Genomic DNA, 15848 nt, shown 5'->3' on the forward strand with positions numbered 1-15848 from the left:
GAAGTCATTACATAACTGACTCTGTTATTTCTAGGTGGCAATTAAAGAGACATTTCATTTTTTTTAAGTAAGATCAACACGCTTAAGAATTCTGGTACGACAGGGTATTGTGATGTGATGAAATATCACAACGGCTAACACCACACGGTTGTGATATTTCACCACATCACAACATCCTTGTGTTCCCTAATTCGATCATAAAATGGCATTTATTATTGTTATTTACTAACATAATGTGGCACTTAAACTCTTGATAATAATTGGCACTTAAACTCTTGATAATAATTGGTGTGTCCAGCACTACGGATAAGCTGCGTAATGTGAGTTTTACTCATTCAAGAAATACTAACTACGTATGATATTTCAATGTAATGCGTAAAGAGTACTCATAGCAATTTTGATGCACAGCTTAAGTTTGCATGTTATCAAGCTTCTGTACTTTGTTGGCTCCCGGCATCTCAATGGTCACGTGTGAATACACTGCATGCGGTAGCTAGAGAATGGACCATAGAAATGATCGGACAGATTGTTGCCTGCCTGGGAATTGCCAGAAACATGTGACCAATAAGTCTGGGTCTGGGCTTTCAATAAAAATGTAAATAAATTTACAATGCGTGTTTGTGACTGGTGAATAAGCGACTGGATTCTTGATTTTGGATTCTGGATTTGTCAGCACTGTCTTAGTTACCCTCAACCTAACCTATCAATTTACCTATCTGTCAACTGAATTTTTAGAATGCATATCCCTTAAGGTAGCCTAAAAAGTATGTACAGTATTTATGGACGTTACTCATGACTTCAAAGGTAATGTTACATTTTATTCACCCAAAATTTCATGTCTAAATTGGAGAGTGACCTTCTGCTGTTTTAAAAAATAATGTTCAAGTGAGCATCTGTTTGCTTGTGTGTGTGTGAGGTACAGTACTACAGTACAGTAGAATATATTTTTACTGGAGAATATGGGGTTCATTATTAAGAACAGTTGCTAAAAATGTATTTCTGTAGTGTGCAGATGTTTGTGTAGAGGGAGGAGTTAGCCTCTGCTTTTGCTCTGGGACGAAGGACTGTTTGAATTTGGATGGTTCGATGCCAGTAGCTTCTGATAGATGCCTTAATTTTTGTGACCCATTATGGACATTGTTTACCATGTTTCAAGTCCAGCTTTGGCTAGAATATAAGCAGAAGTAATGTTCTTATTGAATGATTTGTATATCTATTTGATAGTCCCACCACTCTGCTCAGCTTCAACATCATTGAACTAAGGTCATTTATACCCATTGGCTCCAGTGAGTAAGTGATGTTGTATGAGACACCAATGTTTTAAATAAAAAGCAGGTGAGTTTTCAGGCATTACGTATTTTTGTAGTGGAGTTACAGAACAGAGTGGACAATTAAAGTCCTTAGACATCATTCTACAATCTGTTTCTTTTAGTGTGGGAGTTATGATTTCTGTTTTTTCGTTAAATGTTAGTTCATATCTTTTCTCAAACTCACTATTTTTGAAAACCCGTCAGATGTAGTACATGCTTTATTGTAATGGGAGGGGTGCATGGAGTCCCCGTTTCCTTCAATTTCCCCATCTCCTGCTTGCTTTTGTTTACCCTTTAGCAGATGAATATTTAAATATCAATATTTTGTGATGAGGCTCCAACCATGCTGATGTGACATTTTTCAATGGGGGGAACATGTGATTGACCAACCAGAAAGCAGCATTGCTGTCTGCCGTTTTATAATATGAATAACATATCTTTAAAACTTTGCTATAACACTCTATTTCACTCTGTACAAAATATAGACCAAACTTGCAACTATCTTCATTAAGGAAGCAGCAAATGGTAAACAGAGACTCCAAAAAAACCAATAAAAACCTCTGAACTATTGTGCGAACGGAAAACACTCTACTACACAGGGGGCAAGCGCTGTAAAAAAAAAAACCTGTTTGTATAACCTGAAGCAACCAAGACCTGGGGGGGTGGGAGTGAAAATGTAGCTGAAATTTTGTGACAGTTTCTATATAAATATGGGACATCCTAACCTCCCGACCCTAGTGCTGCTGCTCTGTGAATCAGACAACCCTTTTGCCTCCCAATAGCAGGGTAAATACGCATCTCCCCACCTTACCATTGTTTAAAAGCTAGTGTAAGTACTTCAGTTTGCCTAGAATTAAAGTCTGCAAAGTGTATGTTAATCTGTATTATTTGGAACCAATGAATTGTCTGGTTATTTAAAACGCCATCTTCTCACTCTTAGTATTATTATTTGCTGGTGAATAAATACCACCCTACTCAAAGGAGCAGTAAACTTGTCAGCATGCTGACACAAGTCATGCAAACATAATCTCTTTAAAATAGCTACCAAGAGGTTTGGAAAACTGACTTCCAAGAGCACATTAAGATTTATTTTAAATTAATTGGATCCAATCCCCTTGAGACAACTTTACTTTGTAGAGAAAGAAATTAAAAAATGACTTCATTTACACTTGTCATTTTACCAGATGGATCAACCTGATAAATCACACACAAGGCTCGTTAACAAACAATAGTTTTGAAATGTTACTCATCATACCTTTTACATGTATGCCCAATTCACATAATATTAATTTTATAAAACCTCAGCTGCAAAAATCTTATACAATCTCTGCTTAACTCAATCAGATGCTGTAAATACAGGGTTCATGCAGTTTTTCCGATACAAATTTTAAGGACCTTCAAGGACCGTTTTGATAATTTTCAAAGACCTAATTTAAGGAGTTGACCATTTTCAATGTTGATAACTAATAACCAACTGTAAAAATAAAGCTTTTGCATTAACAGTTTATTTAACTGCATAATAACAAAAATCTAAATTATACTCACTGAGTATAGATAAGCTCTGGACCAGTAAACGTTCTTATTCAGTAACACAGAGTCAGTTTTGGTACCTAAAGGTGAGTGTTTCATTCTAAAAGCAGTACAACAGTTCAGTGTTTTAATCAATATCAGAAGCAATAGTCCAAGAAATTTGTGCCTCAATCATAGGAGCCTAAATTTGTTAAAAAAGTGGCAAGTAAACTGAAGGACTAACTGCTGAGCAGAGAGAGAAAAATGTTTATTTTATATATATATATATATATATATATATATATATTGTAACACAGCAGGGAGCGGGTTAATCCTCCCTGCATGGAAGAAAACATGTGCGAATGCACAGTTGTGTTAATTGTTAATTATCCCCTGCACCTGGTAATTATTGTTAAATTAGAACCAGGTGCAGGGTATTTAAATGAAGCAGCCAGTCTGTTCTAGGCTGCTGTATAGAAGGAGGCAGATAGTGTGCTCTGTCTCCGAGCAGTCATACAAAAGTAAGTGCTGTGTCAAACCTGTGTGGTTTTAATTTGTTGGGTTTTTGTTTGATGGGGAAACGGCTTAGCCGTCCTACTTGTAGTCAGGGTGTTCCTGAAAGTTAAGTTAGTGCTCGTAAAGAGCTAGGTGTTTGTTTTTGTTTTGGTATTTCTGTTTGTATTATTAAAAGTGCGCGGAAGCGCTGAACCCCCAATTTCGGTGTCTGGGTCAATTTGTAAAGGGGCAACGAACCTAAGTGGGGGGCAATTCATCACAATAAATATATATATATATATATATATATATATATATATACACACACACACACACAGTTGTAGTCAAAAGTTTACATACCCCAGTGGAAATTTTATAATGTCTAGAAATTTCTCAAAAACAAAGACTTTTAGGAAAAATCTTTTTAAGCAAAAGTTTTGCTTTTGTGGATGAGGAAAAAAGAAATAGACACTTATTTATTTCAGTATTTTTTTTTTGCAACGTTTCTTTAATAAAATGACCCAATTGCCTTTAAGAATTTGAAAAAGAAATGGTGTTTTTCATTTGTATGATTATTTGTATGATTAGATATGCAGAGTTTGCTTTACAATCCAGCCAGATGAGAAATGTTTTTAAATATTCAACTTGCATGACAGTGACTGTTTTTTGTATTGGAAGTTCACTGTGCTTGGAAATATATGCATTGCTGTTGTCTATATATACATCTTTTTTTTCTTTATGAATAAATTATAAGTAGGTGTAATTGATTCTGCTAATTTCATTATTTAATTCAGAGATGATGTTTATAAATAGGGGTTGTTCTTAAATAGCAAACACTATCCACCTGATAAAGACACAAGAGTGTCGAAACGCGTTGTGGTGTATAGCTATCTGTTTACATGCTGCTTTCATTTTTAACAATAAAATGTTAAAAATGCAGTGGTCGTGATGAGTGTGCAGCCTCAGTCTCTAAAAGGTCTACCATCAAGCTACAATCCTTTGCCAACAGCGATAAAAGTATTTGGATCTTTACTTAGACATCCAACTATACATTTCTGTTAAATCTCAATTATGTGGAGATGTCTCAGTGCTTTCAGAGTGTCTGTCTGATATCCAGAACTGTGGTGGGGGTCAAGGTTGCCCCAATTGTTTCTACTAACTTGGCTTGTGTTTTTCAGGCACAATAATAGCAGATCGATCTTTTGCAGAGAATATGGCTTTCCAACGCCTTGTACCCTCTTGATCCATAATCAGGGGTTCACATAAGTGGTATGCAGGTAAGCATGTGGACTTCGTTATTGTTGTATAAGACGCAAGAGTACCGTCAGTATATTTTTAACAGGAAAGTATTTATAATAAAGGCAGAGACAGTGCTCACAGTTTGAAGGTGAGGTATACATGCCTAATTTATGGATTATTGCAGGAGAGTGGGGGTCTACAGGCTTTGTCAACAATGTCCGCGATCAAACCAGTCCCCCCCACCCCCCCCCCCCCGTCGCTCGCTCGCTGTGAAACAGAAAATAAATGTATCATAAAATGTATCTTAATTTTTCACCAGCACCTTCCTTTCTGCAATATGAACTGTAGCACTGCATTATAACTGTTTAATTCACAGTACTTTACTTGTTTGTAGACCAATGGAATAGCAACTTGCCAAGACAGCCGTCTGCAAGCACCAATACAATGGGGTACGTAATGTAAAAACAACCGCCTTAATTAAACTGTGCCTTACTTTTGTTTTCTTTTTGTTTTATGTAAAAATAAATAAATAAATAAATAAATAAATACAAACCTCACCAACTGTCACAAATGTGTTAATAGCTGTTTTATGATCACATCAATAGCCCCGGGGAACTGAGTAAAAGTGGAAAACCGCCTGTGACAGAAATACAATGATTCTTGATTGTAAATCTCCCTCCTGACTTGTGAAGGCGCTAAGCAGCGAGAACAGAGTTCCCTGGAGGGGCTGGTCTGACAGTTCTTTCCCAGGGATCAAGGGAAGTCGACCAGGTAGGAAGGGGGTGAGACTCCATTGCAATAACGCATTTACCCGGAAGGGAAACGATGTGGCAGCCACAGATTGGAGAGGCGGTTGCACTCGTTTACCAAGGGGTCATGTGTGACAGCATAAAAGGGGACGGAGAATCGTAATCTGTTCCTTCGCATTGGTTTGTTTTGAATAGAACCAAGAAGGACTGTGAGAGATCCTTTGAGAAACAGTATCGTGAGTGTTGTGTTTTGTTTGTTTGTAATTATCTTTGTTGTTAAATTACTAGTTCTGGGCAAGCCAGCTGGGACACTGCCTGATCGGGGAGGCTCACGCAGCCTAGCAGGCTATGAGCGACCTCAACGCCGCAAGTTACGACCTGGTCAAGCTGGCCATTCTCCTCCGCCTAAACATTGCGGTAGAGACCCACCGGGTACGGTTCAGGGAGTAACGAAGATCCCCGGAGACACCCCTCAGGGTGGTTGCGGAGCGGTTCTGTGACCACATGGTACACTGGCTGACCCCCGAGAGGAAAACCAACCTGCAAATGGGGGAAGCAGTGGTTGTGGAGCAATTCTGCCATGTGGTCGGCGCTGATACCCAAACATGGATAGGGCGCCACAACCCTGACACCCTGGAAGATGCCGTGAAACTGGCAGAAGATTTTGAGGACTCCCTAGTCTCCACCCAGACCGGGATACTGTCGGTTCCCACCCTTTGGAGCAGCCGAGCCCCTCCTCTCTCTCCTCCGCCACCACCACCATCAGCCCCGGGAACCAGACCTCTGAGACCGCTGACCCCAATGGGCCCCCTTGCCTCCTCTTCATGGAGACCAAGGTTGGCCTCCAGCTGGGGTAGAGGTGCCATACCAGCAATGGGACAGATATTTAACCGTTGTCCCCTCTGTCCCCCCAACTTGTTTTAGGTGCAACTAACCGGGACATCTGGCCAGGTCATGCCCCTTGATTAGAACAGCTCTCTTGGGCGGTCATGGCGGCCACGAGGTCAGGTTGCCATCTCCTGTAACCATGAAGACAAGGCAGCATACCTTATACTAAAAGTATTATTTATCGGTAGGTTCAATAAAACATCACATGGTAGTAGGGGTGGCGGAAAGGTTGCCACACCCAGTTATTCTGGGCCGAGACTGGCTAAAATTAAAAAAAATTAATGCAAATAATGGCAGTCTCAGCCGCACACGTAAACATGGCAGAAAAAAAGAAAAGGGAACAAATTGGTGAGAGAAGGACCGAAAAATGGGAGGGAGCATCACTGAGACAAGGCTGGGGTCTGGAGGGAAAGCGCTGAGATGGTAACAAACGACAGGCAATGGGTGTTGGAACGCAGTGTAACCCAGAGGGTTAGGTTACTGGGCCATCCAGGGCAAATGCTACTCCAGCCCCTCTCAATATACCGGACATGTGGTAGTCAAGCGCAGACATGGTGTGGGGCCAACATAATGACCCGTCACTAGTGCACACTTGGGGGCAGGTCCGGTCTACTGAAGGTAAGGATGTTGATGGCGCTGGGGCGCTAGTATTTCCACACTTCAGTATCAAGGGGCAATTAATGTATAGGGTAAATCTAGCTCTGGGTACAGGACAGCCTGTATCACAGTTATTGGTTCCCCCATCTTGACAGACCGAGGTCATGAGGCTGGCGCATGATATCCCTTTTGCAGGGCATCTCGGAGCTGACAAGACAAGGGAACGGATATTGGCTCGAAATATGTAGCCACATGCCCAGACTGCCAGCAAGGAGCGCCGGGTCGAGTGCGCCCTGCCCCTTTGGTTCCACTGCTGATTATTTCCATTCCTTTTGAACGCATTGCAATGGACATAGTGGGCCCTTTCTACCTTCTGACTCCGGGTATATGCATATATTAGTAGTGGTAAATTATGCAACGCGATACCCGGAGGCAGTTTCATCGAGGTCCACTAGTGCTGCTGCAATAGCCACAGAGTTAATGCAGATTATGGCTAGAGTAGGGATCCCCAAGGAGATTTTGACTGGTTATAGAACCAACTTTTTGTCTGACACGTTACAGCAGGTACATAAAATATTAACCCTTAGCGTTCCATTTATTCAGTGCGTCTCAGGCGCGTCAGGTCCAATTTATTTTCACACACGCTGTTTATTTTACACACACTTTTTTTCACAGTAAAACAGGTTTAAAAGGCACTGCATATCAACAGGACACTCAGTACTACATCTCCAGCCCAGCCCCACCCCTTGTTCACTGTATTTTTCTTCATAGTCGTGCATACTGATAAATCATCTCCTGATCACTCGTTTTATCACCAAACTACTCAATAATGCGATCCAAGTCGTTATTCTATTACTGTAACATCTCAAAAAGCTCCTCAAATATCTGTGATATTCTTTGAGCGCTGGATGCGGAAGCAGCTATCTTGTTTGTTTCTGGCCGTATTATCTCTGTGTTGCCAGGGCTATGTGTATTGCTCAGATCGCACCCCTTTTTCTCAGCTTTTCTCGGCTCCTATCGGTCTCACTCGGCCATTGAATGGTTTTCTCTGCTTTTTCCGGAGAAAAAACGACTAGAGACCTGTGCTTCATGTCTTATTGATGATGTCGGACAGGGTCCGACATCGGACCGGAAAGGGAAAATTGTAATGTTGGACCTGGTCCGACATAGGATGGCTAAGGGTTAAAAATATGTCCAATTAAGACATCTGTTTATCACCCACAGACAGATGGTTTGGTGAAATGATTTAATCAGACCTTGAAGCAGATGCTGAGACGTTTTGTAACATAAGAGCAAAAACATTGGGCATCGCTTCTTCCCTACCTCCCTTTTGCAATGAGAGAGGTGCCGCAGAGCTCGACAGGGTTCTCCCCCATCAAGCTCTTGTACGGCCGACAGCCTCGAGGCATCCTCGATCTGTTGAGAGAGGGGTGGGATGAGCACAAAGGCTTGTCCAAAAATGTCGTGAAGCATGTGCTCCTACTAAGAGATCGCCTGGATTTGGTCGGTCGTTTGGCCCAGGACAACCTCAAATCGGCTCAGCACCGGCAACAGCAGCATTACAACAAAATGCATTAATTCGAACCTTTCGACCAGGAGACAAGGTAATGCTGCTGCTTCCCTCCTCAGAATCAAAATTATGTGCTAAATGGCAAGGGCCATTATGAATTATGAAATTAGATGATTGCCGTAATGAACGTGAAATTTATTAAAGCCCTGGCAGGCAAGGGAGTTCTTATTTATAGCCCCAGGCAATGTATATGATAATTTAGGCCCCTGTCCAGAGTTCACTGATGTTTTTTCTGACATGCCCGGCAGGACTAACTTGGTTGAATATGACATTGTCTCTCCCTCAGGTGTCACAGTACGAGAGAGACCTTACCGGTTCCCGGAAAGTCGACGAAGTGGCGTTCGCAAAGAGGTATGGTCGATGCTCGAACTTGGGGTGATTGAGCCTTCCAGGAGTGAGTGGTGCAGTCTGATTGTGATAGTCGCCAAAAAGGATGGCACCAACCGCTTCTGCGTCGACTTCTGGAAGGTAAATGCTATTGCCAAGTTCAATGCGTACCCTGTGCCACGGATCGACAAACTTCTAGATAGACTGGGAAAGGCGAAGTTTATCTCGACTCTGGACCTGACAAAGAGATCCTGGCAGATTCCCTTAACCTACAGTTCTAGAGAGAAAACAGCATTTTCAACACCAGAAGGGCTGTTTCACTTTAAAAACATGCCGCTTGGGCTACATGGTGCGCCCGCTGCCTTTCAGAGATTGATGGACCAGGTTTTACGTCAGAAATTAAATATTTGAAATCCTCATAAAATTGCACATCTCCCATATACTCTAACTTTTTTCTACATCGTTTGGAAAAATATGAAAATTTGCACATTTGTGAAATATTATCAATATTTCATATTTCAATATTTTTTTGGAGGCGTTGCTTATAAGACAAAATCTATAAAACACCCTACAACAAAACAGATTATATTATTGGAAAAGTCTACTCAATATCTTTCTTTTGATACATTGGGTTTTAATTTGTGATTTATTGTTATTAAACTACAAGCGCTAAAATAGAAAGTTGTTGGATACATGCACAATTTATAGTCATTCCTAGTAGGCGACATAGGCTTAATGTTTTATTGTGTAATTGTACTGTTTATGATGTAGTCAATAATAATAATAAAAAAGTAATTGAAGACACTGTATTCTGGGAGATGTAGTTGTTGGTGGAAGTTTTACGGGAGGCAGTAGCAGAGGCAGAGAAGCTGTGCAGCAAAACTGCTATGCGTATTTTTACGCATTAAATTAAAATGTAGTTGGTATTTTAGATGTTTTAATGCATTAACGGCAGGCACGCAGCTTATCTGGACCGCTGCCCATGCATATGCTAGTGCTTCATCGGCTTTGTCTATGTAGGAGAAGAGGACTACCCAAGGAAATTGAGAGGAGAAACTGATTAATGATGTAGTTAGTTGCCGGAATCTGACTTATCTGTAGTTGCTGTAAGTGATGATAATTTAAAAAAAGGAGCTTTGAGAGACCAGAAAGACTCAAATCCAAATGTTTATCAAGATGCAAGAGAGGGTGTGGAAACTTTAACATTACAGAATGTTTTGCAATCATTTTCTGGAGCTTTACCTGCTTATCACTGATGCTTAGAATAACTATGCAGGAGGTTCAAGTAGTTACAAGCATAATCAGGCTGGGACGAGTCCAAGCAACTTGGTAATATTCCAGAACAATAGAATGTAGATACAATTTTATTCCAGTATCACACTGGATCTGCAGTCTACAATCCAATCTGTCACTTGACGTTACACAAAGGTCAAAGATATAGGTTTCGCTTTTTGTATAACTTTGTATAAATTGATACACATTTACCTGACAGTATAATTAAATCACAGCCCAGTCCTGAGCTAATTCTCTCTGCATTTCAAACTCAATGGCTGACAGCAAATGGTTATTTTATTCTTCACAGGTGGTACATTGAAGATCTATTTGTTGTTCGAACATTGTGGTTTTTATTTTATATTGTGTGGCTCATCCAGTAAAGGCACTACCACACTGGAGAGTAGGGTGAATAACACAGGAGCTCACTAGTTTGAACCTGAGTTCAATTGCCGCTTTTGGCTGGGGCCCACTGGAAGTGCTACATTAGCCTTTTTTTGTCTAAGGATTAGGAAGGCTGGGGTTAGTACACTTTGCAAAAACCATTCTTCCCTGTATATTCAGTTATTTGGGGCGATGAGACACATGGATTGCAAATTGGCAGTAAATGTGGGTAAAATCTAGATTGAGCATTCAAAACACCTGTCAAGCTAGCTACAACTCTAGTCTACTTGGCATAGAATGTCCATACTGTAAAAATAATTTACTCACACTGAAGGGGGAAAGACACTGATGCAAGCGATCAAAGTGTTGACTTTGAGAAGGATTTAAAAAAAAAAAAAAAGCCAAAACAGACAAAAACTCAGATGAGCTACTGAAAGCATTATGCAAATGCTTCTGAGCTGCTGATAATTTTGCTTGCAAGAAGATACTGAGGGTAGCATCTTCAGAAGATTAATCACAATATACAGTACTGTGCAAAAGTTTTAGGCAGGTGTGAAAAAATGCTGTAAAGTAAGAATGCTTTCAAAAATAGACATGTTAATAGATTATATTTAGCAATTAACTAAATGCAAAGTGAGTGAACAGAAGAAAAATCTAAATCAAACCCATATTTGGTGTGACCACCCTTTGCCTTCAAAACAGCATCAATTCTTCTAGGTACACTTGCACAAAGTCAGTGATTTTGTAGGCATATAGTCAGGTGTATGATTAAACAATTATACCAAACAGGTGCTAATGAGCATCAATTCAATATGTAGGTTGAAACACAATCATTAACTGAAACAGAAACAGCTGTGTAGGACGAATAAAACTGGATGAGGAACAGCCAAACTCAGCTAACAAGGTGAGGTTGCTGAAGACAGTTTACTGTCAAAAGTCATACACCATGGCAAGACTGAGCACAGCAACAAGACACAAGGTAGTTATACTGCATCAGCAAGGTCTCTCCCAGGCAGAAATTTCAAGGCAGACAGGGGTTTCCAGATGTGCTGTCCAAGCTCTTTTGAAGAAGCACAAAGAAACGGGCAACGTTGAGGACCGTAGACGCAGTGGTCGGCCAAGGAAAATTACTGCAGCAGATGAAAGACACATCATGCTTACTTCCCTTCGCAATCGGAAGATGTCCAGCAGTGCCATCAGCTCAGAATTGGCAGAAAACAGTGGGACCCTGGTACACCCATCTACTGTCCGGAGAAGTCTGGTCAGAAGTGGCCTTCATGGAAGACTTGCGGCCAAAAAGCCATACCTCCGACGTGGAAACAAGGCCAAGCGACTCAACTATGCACGAAAACTGAGGAACTGGGGTGCAGAAAAATGGCAGCAGGTGCTCTGGACTGATGAGTCAAAATTTGAAATATTTGGCTGTAGCAGAAGGCAGTTTGTTCGCCGAAGGGCTGGAGAGCGGTACACGAATGAGTGTCTGCAGGCAACAGTGAAGCATGGTGGAGGTTCCTTGCAAGTTTGGGGCTGCATTTCTGCAAATGGAGTTGGGGATTTGGTCAGAATTAATGGTCTCCTCAATGCTGAGAAGTACAGGCAGATACTTATCCATCATGCAGTACCATCAGGGAGGCATCTGATTGGCCCCAAATTTATTCTGCAGCATGACAACGACCCCAAACATACAGCGAAAGTCATTAAGAACTATCTTCAGCGTAAAGAAGAACAAGGAGTCCTGGAAGTGATGGTATGGCCCCCACAGAGCCCTAATCTCAACATTATTGAGTCTGTCTGGAATTACATGAAGAGAGAGAAGCAACTGAGGTTGCCTAAATCCACAGAAGAACTGTGGTTAGTTCTCCAAGATGTTTAGGCCAACCTATCTGCTGAGTTCCTTCAAAAACTGTGTGCAAGTGTACCTAGAAGAATTGATGCTGTTTTGAAGGCAAAGGGTGGTCACACCAAATATTGATTTGATGTAGATTTTTCTTCTGTTCACTCACTTTGCATTTTGTTAATTGATAAATATAAACTATTAACATGTCTATTTTTGAAAGCATTCTTACTTTACAGCATTTTTTCACACCTGCCTAAAACTTTTGCACAGTACTGTATGTATGATGCATTTCTGTAGTACCATTTTTTTTTATATCCTCCACAATTAACCCACATGTGTAAACAGTATATGCCTGGAATCACAGAATATATTTAGATGTATTTAATATATTGTGACAGAGAGCGAATTAATCCTAGTCAACAATCTCCCTCCTGACCTGTGAGGGCACGGTATAACAGGAACAGTGTGCCTCGGACTGGATGGTTTGACAAGTCATTCCAGGGTCAGTCGGAAGTCGGCCATCCAAAAATGGGGCGAAGCCACAATACTAGAAGTCAGTGCCTTACTGCGGTAGGCGATGTGTCAGTCATGGATTGGAGGAGACATGATTGCACTTGCTACCAAAGGTGGCGTGACTGAGGGTATATCAGGGGATGAGGCTGAGCGATCTGTTCCTTTGTTATGGTTGTGAAACACCTGTAAAGGACATTAACCACTGAAAGTAACTGAGTTTTTGTCGTGTTGTATCTGTCTGTCTATTAACTGTCACCCATATCATTCATAGAAGACTAAATCTGGGAGCTGTCACTATTTGGCCAGCATCAACCCTGGACTGCACTGCACTACTGTTTCACTGTTACTGTATAAATCACCATTTACACAAGGAGCACTCACTGTTGGGATTCGTGACCGTGTCTGTGTATAGTGTGTGTGTGTTATTATTTTGGGACTGAACCCAGTGGTTTTGACTGGCTTTACACATCGCTGTGTATAGTCAGTCTTACTATTTAAAGCAACAAATAAAGCTTCGTTTTCACCATTGGAACTGTTGTTGGACTGTTATTAACCCTGTCGGCCCTACGGAAGTGAGTTTTTTTTTCTGTCTTCTGCATGCGCTTGGTTACGAGTACAGCATACAAACAAGCTGAAAGCTACATGTTTGTATGTATGTAAAGAATAGTGATGAAATACAGACAAATAATTGTTACCGTAAATAAATAGACAGATACATATACTTTATTATGTCATAGGGAAAGGTTTTGACTAAAAAAAAATAACAGGTAGGCAAATAACAATAGACAACGAGGTGGAACATCCACAACAACATGTCCTAACAAAAAAGGGCTGAACTAGAGAGAGAGAGACATGAATAAATCATATCCGGGTAAACAAGTGGTGGAGGCGGAGGGGGTGACAGTGTATAATGCTTCAGCGTATGGTACTCCTTTAGCATGGAGCAACGCATAGAGCTTGGCGCCGCCTCTTCACTGTCACTTGATGTTGATGGTAAATATTCTTCACTTATGTCTTCACCGACACACTCACTGACATGTGATTCCGTGGAAGAATTGCATATATTTGACTGTAAATCGGAATCTGAATTCAGTATTATTTCTAATACTTCTTTCTCACTGAGCAATTGTATGTTTACTGTATGTAATTCAGTCAATATTTGGCAGCGGGCGCAAGAGACCAATAAAAGGTGTTACAGAAACCTAGTGTTACAATATCATGTTATCAGAGGTTTTGTAGGCTCAGTAATTCAAGTTTAAAGTTGCAGAACGTACCAGTACGTTCGTACTCCCTGGGGACCAGAGACCAGTGAATGTACCGGTACATTCGTACTACTCAAAGGGTTAAGCACTGCATCGCCTCTACACCTGTGCACTACAAACCACTTCGCCACTATATAAATGCAGTTATATTTAGATTTAGCTGTTGGGTGTGTGTGGGGGTGGGGGGGGGGAGGGAATCATCCTGCTTTATAATACTGACCACAGAACATAAAACCTAGTCTAGCACACAGTTTGTCAGTAAGATACCTACAAAATAATGCTACACTATATGTAGGGCTTAAATTTTCATTTTTTATTTTTGTTTAGTTCAGGGGGGGGTGGGGGGTGGTGTTTATCGGGGTTATATTAAAAATAAACACCACTCAAACACATCAATTTTCAGTTTATAGAATACAGTGAATGTACGTTTCACTAATACAAACATTAATTAGAGTGTTGGGAGTGAGGATGTCCACATTAGGATTCAGTAATGTAGAACCCTGGATGCATTTTGAATCCGAGAATTGTGGTGTGAGAAATAACAGATTTCATTTTACACCCATTCCACCTGTGTATCTATCACTACCTACCTTCTGAAAGTCGTTTTCTTTATGTCGGAAGAGAGTGGTGCATGATTGATATCATTTAAAATATATTGCCAAAACCCAGATCTATCGTTTAAAAAAATACAAAATAAAATTTCTAAATAGGTCTACGGGGGTGTTTTTTTTTGGTTATCGGTTAAAACCAAAAACTTCAAGCCCTAAATACATGCATACCCTGGTTTCCCCACTATTTTCAAATCTTGCAAATGTTTATTCTGTTTTTAATGGTTTAATGTTTGGCTTTATTTAGAAGGGGTGTCATTTTCAGTTGCCATAGTGATGATTAAGCTAAATGAATTTGTTTAAAAAAAAATCTGAAATTTGTTTACGTTTTTTGCAAGACTAACAACTTCAATGATGCTTATAAAATGGTAAGATTAATTCATCAAGGTTAGTGATTTAATAACATGTGCTTTCACAATTATTCCTTGTCTAAAGATGATGGAATGCAGCACTATATGTACTGTTTGAATATACTAAACATTCAGCTTAAAAAAAATTTTATTGATCATTTTTTCCTTAGAATCTATTTAGCCTGAAACACAAGTTCTTCACAGTTGCACTGCAGCAAAGATATATCATGCTGTTCTACAGCCATATGAAGTTGTATAGTCAATGGGGACTGATTCACAAGTTCTCTGTTACTAGCTATCAGCATGACGAGTCTTCAAGAAGAGGAAAGGATTTAACAAAGCCGAATCTAAATAAAAAAGGGAACTCAAACTGTGCATATTGTGGTCATTTTGAAAAACAGTCCTGTGCACCCAGAACTCCACCCCTCCCGTGTCTCATCAACACAATTCTGCATCTATCAGCATCAACATGATCACCTTATTGAAATTAAAATTAGCAGTATTGAGTGGAACATCGGACATTATGTACAGGATCCCTCGTGCTAGGCTAAGAAACCTCCTACACCATTGACAAGGTTTATTCGATTCTTATGACTTTTTCTACTTTGTTACTTTTTGAAATGTCATATCCACTTAGCCAGCTAGATAGAACGCACAGAGCATTGTTATATAGCCATTACTTGGAACTGTGCCAATGGGCAGCACAACAGTTCTTCAGCATTTCAGTGTGGTACAAAACAGTTTGACAATTCAAAAGAACACACCTCCCAATCGCCAACTGTTTTGTCACACAGGGTTTCATGTCCAAAGAACAAAGTAATTCCCTTCACTTGACATGCTTCTAGGCTAGGCAACGAAAATTACATTCACAAAATAATTCAATTGCAAACAATTAACACTTTACAGTATACTGTATGTTAATTAAAAAGATCAAGCCC

General features: G+C 40.3%; 1 protein-coding gene across 1 annotated transcript in view; it reads right to left on the reverse strand.

Moving 5' to 3' along the window:
• Nucleotides 1-15848, reverse strand: part of LOC117421292 (proprotein convertase subtilisin/kexin type 5-like) — a 134805-nt gene that overhangs the window by 33611 nt on the left and 85346 nt on the right. The gene's annotated exons all lie outside the window — the stretch shown is intronic.

This window comes from Acipenser ruthenus, chromosome 1 (genome assembly GCF_902713425.1).
Source record: "Acipenser ruthenus chromosome 1, fAciRut3.2 maternal haplotype, whole genome shotgun sequence".
NCBI classification, from domain to species: domain Eukaryota; kingdom Metazoa; phylum Chordata; class Actinopteri; order Acipenseriformes; family Acipenseridae; genus Acipenser; species Acipenser ruthenus.